At 46.3% G+C, this 6000-nt stretch overlaps 1 protein-coding gene across 1 annotated transcript in view; it reads left to right on the top strand.

Annotated features, from left to right (window-relative positions):
- FAM193A (family with sequence similarity 193 member A) overlaps window positions 1-6000 on the top strand; it is a 79937-nt gene that overhangs the window by 41304 nt on the left and 32633 nt on the right. The gene's annotated exons all lie outside the window — the stretch shown is intronic.

The following is a 6000-nucleotide window of genomic DNA, read 5'->3' as shown; positions in this document are numbered from 1 at the left end:
GAACCCGCGGGCTCAGGCAATCTACTCACCTCAGCCTCCCAAAGGCGCGGGATTACAGGCTGAGCCACCGAGCCCAGCTTAACTTTTTGATTTATTATAGAGACGAGGTCTTGCCAAGTTGCCCAGTTGATCTCGAACACCTGGATTCAGGCAGTCCTCTCGCCTCTGACTCCCAAAGTGCTGGGATTACAGGCGTGAGCCACTGCACCCGGGTAAATATTTCTTTGTCCTTTCCTTCTAGCATTACGATTTCTGTGTGTTATATCTTTTGAAATTGACAGTTCTTAGATGTTTTGTTCTATTTTGGTGGTGGGGGGTTTTTGTTTTTAATTTTTGTTTTTCTTTGCATTTCAGTTTGAGAATTTTCTGTTGACACATCTGCATCTCACTGACTCTTTCCCTGGCTATGTCCAGTCTCTAGATGAACCTGTTACTGATGTTCTTCATTTCTCTTGCCTTGTTTTTATGGCTGACGTTTCTTTTCATCTCTGCTCACACAACCCGTTTATTCTTTTTTTTTTTTTGAGTTGGAATCTCACTTTTTGTTGCCCAGTCTAGAGTGCGGTGGCATGCTCACAGCCACCACAGCCTCGACCTGCTGGGCTCAGGTGAACCCATTTATTCTTTTTTTTTTTTGAGTTGGAGTCTCACTCTGTCGCCCAGACTGGAGTGCAGTGGCATACTCACAGCCACCCCAGCATCAACCTGCTGGGCTCCGGCAGTCCTTCTGCCTCAGCCTTCCAGGTAGCTGGAACTACAGGTATGCGCTACCACGCCCGACTAATTTATTTATGTGCTTATTGTAGTGACAAGGTCTCGCCAAGTTGCCTGGGCTAGTCTCAAACCCATGGGCTCAGGCAATCCACTCGCCTCAGCCACCCAAAGTGCTGGGATTACAGGTTGAGCCACTGAGCCCAGCCAAACTCATTTATTCTTATATGTTGTCTACTTTTTCCATAGGAGCCCTTAGCATATTCATCATTTTAGATTTCCTGTCTGATAATTTTCATCTCTTTTTATCTCTGTATTCCTTCTACCATCTGTTGTCTTTTTCAGAGCCTCTAGTGAAGTAGATGTTAGACCTCCTTCGTCTGTTCTTACCTGACACTCTCAGGTTTCTTATCTTGTTTCCTCAGTTCTGTGTTCTGAAAATGTTTTTTGAATCAGTCTTCCATTTACCTGGCCACTTAAGTTTTAATTCCCACTGTCGTTATTATTTCCAAGCTTTAATTCACTTTCTTTTCAACATTTAGAAGCTTTTTATATTCTTCGTTTCTTGATTATCTCTTTTCTTTCTTTAAGCATCTCACATAGTTATTCTGTGTTTGAATGAAACTTGAGCATCCAAATCTATTTTTTGTTGTTTCTGCTGACATTAATCATGGCACATTGTTTCCTTCTGTGGGTTTTTTTTTTTTTTTTGAGTTGGAGTCTCACTCTGTCGCCCAGACTGGAGTGCAGTGGCCACTCCCAGCCACCACAGCCTCGACCCGCTGGGCTCCGGCGATCCTTCCGCCTCAGCCTTCCAAGTAGCTGGAACTACAGGTGCGCGCTACCACGCCCGGCTGATTTTTAAATTTATTGTAGACATGAGGTCTCGCCAAGTTGCCCAGGCGGGTCGCGAACCCGTGGGCTCAGGTAATCCACTCACCTCAGCCTCCCAGAGTGCTGGGATTACAGGCTGAGCCACTGAACTCGGCTGGATTTTTTTTTTTTATTATGAAGTCATATTTTGTTCTGCTTACCCTGTGAGGACCCCAAGGTCCTAAATAGAGAATGGTTTCCTTACACGAGAGGGTTGACATCTGCTGGTGAAAGTCCACCAGCAGATGTCAACCAGGCTCCTCTTGAGAGTCTGCAAGACCGCTGCTTCCTATGGGACCACGCCTCAGTCCCCACATCATTCACATCCCTGTGATGATGGTGTGCATGTCCTATGGGCAGCTGTCCGTTCCCCTCACTTCCACCTCGGTTCTTTCACCACGTTTTTATCACTGCTTTTTATCCTTTGCCTTTGTCAGTAGCATTTTATTACCAAGATGGTATCATTTCTCTCAGATGTAGAGTTAAATAGCCCCTCTTACCTGACAAAGCCCAGGCCAGGAGGAAGAACAGCCTTAGAGAGAAGAGCAGAGGCAAGCAGGGGGAGCTTCACCTTGCTGATCCTTCATGGAGCAGGTTTCCACCTCTGTCCCACATGGCCAGGAGTAGATTACAACTGCAGGACCAGAATTTCTAGTGGTACCCAAAGCGTGTGACTTGAAATCTTTTTCACGGAACAAGTGTTGTACAACAATCACCGTACCAGGAAAGGGCCTAGAAACGAAGGAGAGAGATGCCTTGAATTCTCCACTGGAAACATGGGGACTCTTAACAGTCACTATGTTCTGACCTTCAGTGAGTTTAGTGCATGAAGTGGAACCTGGTGACGTGGGTGGGGGTGAGGGAGCTGGGTGCAACTCCCACGTGGCTCTGGGCCATGTGGCCTTAGTTTCTTGTTAGCCTCAAGGTCCAGGCTGTGTCTTTATACCTCCATCTCCAAGTTACTTTGAGACTTAAGTACATCCACTGCAATAGTGTTTAATATGGTTAAAACATGGTACAAGTGTAAGTTCAGATTGAGATGGTAAGAGAAAGCTATGTGGAAAATAGTGTCGAAAACAGGTTGCAATTTGGGGATCATATTGTGATCTTTTATCTGCATTTTATTTTAGAGGTTGGATTCAGTTCTTTCAGCCTGAGAACTAGCAAGGCCAAAATAAAGATGGTCCTCTTGCCTCTTTACCATATTGAAATATTGAAAAGCCTCAGTTAAAAGAAATACAGAATAGAGTCACTCGTCTTTTCTTGGTACCTAGGATATAATTGAAATTCCTTTTTGTTTGATACTTAATATTGGTAATCTCTTTGAAGTGTGTTTCATGATTTAGTCTTTGGCTCTCTGGCTCATGGGTGTAGTTGGTGTAGAGGACAGGCCAAGTCACCAGCTCCTGGGTGAACGATGAATGTGTGCTCCGTGAAAGGCAGTTTTTCAGTGTTCGCATTTGTGTCAGAGCTTTCATTTAAAGCAAAAGTTTTCCTTTTCTGTGGATTACTTCTTTTGCCTTAAAGTGGAGAGCGGCTCAAAGCTTGGTAATTGAAGCTTTGTGGATTTGCATAAAGAGTGAAGTCAGTGTTCTAATTCAATAGCAGAATCCATATTTTGATTGACTTACTTGACAGTTAAATCCTTGATGGACTTATCAAGACATGGCCCAGAAATTGTCTAGGTGACAGACACCTTTTTTATTTTTTTTTAAGGAAACCCTTAAACTGGTGAGGTCAGTAGGTACCTTCTGCAGAAACACTGAAAAATATACAACTTTTTTTGTTATTGATCCCCATTACTTTTCTACTTTGTCCCTGCAATTGGGCATCCTTTTTTGAGTAGGTGAGTTTCTGATGAGTATATAAGTCGAATGTGTAGAATCATGACCTTATATTTACAGCGTTACAGTGTATATACATGCATTCCCTTATCCTCTAAGCCAAACACTGTTCAACAAATATTTATTGAACACCCAATATGTGCCAGGCCCTGTGCTACATTGTAGGAAAACAAAAATCCTTAGTCTTGGTCCCTGTTTTCAAAAAGCTTACATTCTAAAAAGAATACAGAAACATAAAACAAAAACATCAAAATGCTATGATGTACCTGATAGAACTTACAAGGTAGATAAAAGAACACTGAAGGGAGAAAACTGTTCAAATGAGCCCAGAGTGGTTCTGCAGAGGAGATGATGCTGGAATAGGGTTTTGACGAATAAGCAAAAGCTCTCTGGACCCAGTGGGTGGTGGAGTCCAGGCTCTCAGCCAGGCTTTCCAGAGAATGAACCAAAAAACTCATAGGCGTATCTTTGGAGAGCCATAGGAAGCACATATGCAGCTTCAGAACCTGAAAGTGCTTTTGCTACTCAGACTTCACCAGCGGGGGCTAGCAAGGTAGAGCTGCTTCTCAAAGCTGGCTGATTTCAACCTGTCAGGTATTTCTATCCCTTATCACAAAGTCCACAAGACTAAGAAACCTTCTTCTGCTTAATTGTTACTTTTCATCATTTTCTTCTCAGCAAAGCAGTTCTTCACTACTTTGTAGAAATGGGTGTTTGTTGAAATAAGCTTTTCTTCTTCTCCTTGTTCTTGCTCCCTGGGACTCCCATGCCACAACAACTACTTCAGGTTTTTGTTTGTATCCCAGGTGACCCATCTAGACTTCTTTCTTCCTGCTGTTAAGTCCTGAGTGTGTGCGTCTGCTCCAGCCTCCCCTCCCGCTTCGTCTCCCTGGGCCTAACCCAGGCCAGTAGCTTGACTGACCTGTCCAGTGGCCTGGGGGAGTTACTCTCATTTCCTCTCTGCTTCGAAGCACCATGGGAGAGTGGGCACAGCCGATTAGATTTGGTTGGTTGCTCAGTCGTTTTATGTCCAGGGACTATAATCTTATGAAATGAATCCTCCTTTGCACTCACTGAATGCTTACTATGAGCCAGGCAATGTGCTGAATTCTTTCCACAACCCTGGAGGGTAGGTATTTCTGGGTTACAGATGAGAAAACTAAAGCACAAAAAGATTGAGTGATTTGCCTGAGGTCACACAGCTAATAAAAGAGAGCTGGCATCTGAGCCTGCTAGACTGCAGAGCCCGAAGGCCGAGACATGGGACTAGAGTTCCAATCCAGCTCTGTCACCTAACCATCCCTCCTCGTGATAGAGCCAGGAGTGTAGTCCCTGGTTAGACTCTCAGTCACAACTGTGTTCTCCGTCGCTCCACAGTTTCTCCTTTCCTCATCATCTTCACTGCCGTTGCATCATCATTTTTCATCCCCTAACTAACTACTTCAGTGTTATCCTTCCCCCTTCTAGACCATTCACTGTACTGCCACAAATTGATCTAGTAAACTGACCCAGTCATCTCACTCAACTGCTTAAAACCCTCTGTGGTTACCCCAAACCCAACAGGACAAAGTCATTCAAAGTTGGCCCTGATCTGGCCACTCCCCCAACTCGTCCGGGAACTTGTCAGGGTGTGGTGCTGCCATCCACATAGGGGCCACCCCTTTGCTTCTTCCCCCATCCCTTCCTTCCTCTGCTCCCACCAGGCCCTCGGGATTCTGGGAAACACCACCTGCTCTTGGGAGCCCTCCTGCGTGAGTTTACAAATCCACTGCTAGTTCCTGTATCCTAGCAGACTGGTCTGCCACGTGTCCTTCCCAGCACCAGCCATGTAGCTTCTCTAGTGCAAGGCCCATCCCTGGGCAGTCGTACACTCCAGCAGCACATCGTCTTGCTGAGGAAAGTGTGCCCAGCACTGATAAGGGACAGCAGGGCCAGTGTCCAGATGTCCCATCCCCGCATGAAGTACATGTGATTTTGGGGAAGGCAGACATTAAGCCAATAAGCTGCATGCAAGTCTTGAGTTATAACTGAGGTGAGTGCCGAGAGGGAAAACGACGGATGTTAGTGTGTTCAGTGGGAAGGCTTGCCTTGGTCTTGGGTGCAGGGTTTCGGGTGGCGAGCGCAAAAGCAGTGCCAGCTTCCCTGAGGAGGCACATTTAGGCTGAGGTCTGAAAGATGAGTGTGAGTGAGTGAGTCACGAGGTGAGGTGAGCACAGTCTAGGGTCAAGGAGCATGGGCACGTGAAGGCCAGGGGAAGCCTGTGTGTCTAGGAAGGATGAAGGCGGCAGAGGCAGCTCCCTGGGGTCTCACTGGACCAGAACCTTGGGAAGCCGTCACTGCACGCTGCGCAGGGGAGTGGCTTGCTCGTGTTTACATTTTAAAAAGACCGTTCTGGCTGTTGTGAAGAGAAGGACTGGGCAGAAGCCCAAGTGCAAGTGTGGGGGTTGTTGCAGTCATGCCACTGCGAGAGCAGACTGCCCCGGAGCTCTGTAGGAGATCCGCAGGCGACCTGGTCCCTGGGCAGGGGCTGAGGTGAAAGGAAGGTCCAAGGAGTCCCTGGTGTGTGCAGGGC

This window comes from Carlito syrichta, unplaced genomic scaffold (assembly GCF_000164805.1).
Source record: "Carlito syrichta isolate Samal-C Ts95f unplaced genomic scaffold, Tarsius_syrichta-2.0.1 Scaffold308899, whole genome shotgun sequence".
Lineage (NCBI taxonomy): Eukaryota > Metazoa > Chordata > Mammalia > Primates > Tarsiidae > Carlito > Carlito syrichta.
The sequence above is the reverse complement of the archived record's forward strand: the minus strand, read 5'-3'. Positions and strand labels throughout refer to the sequence as shown.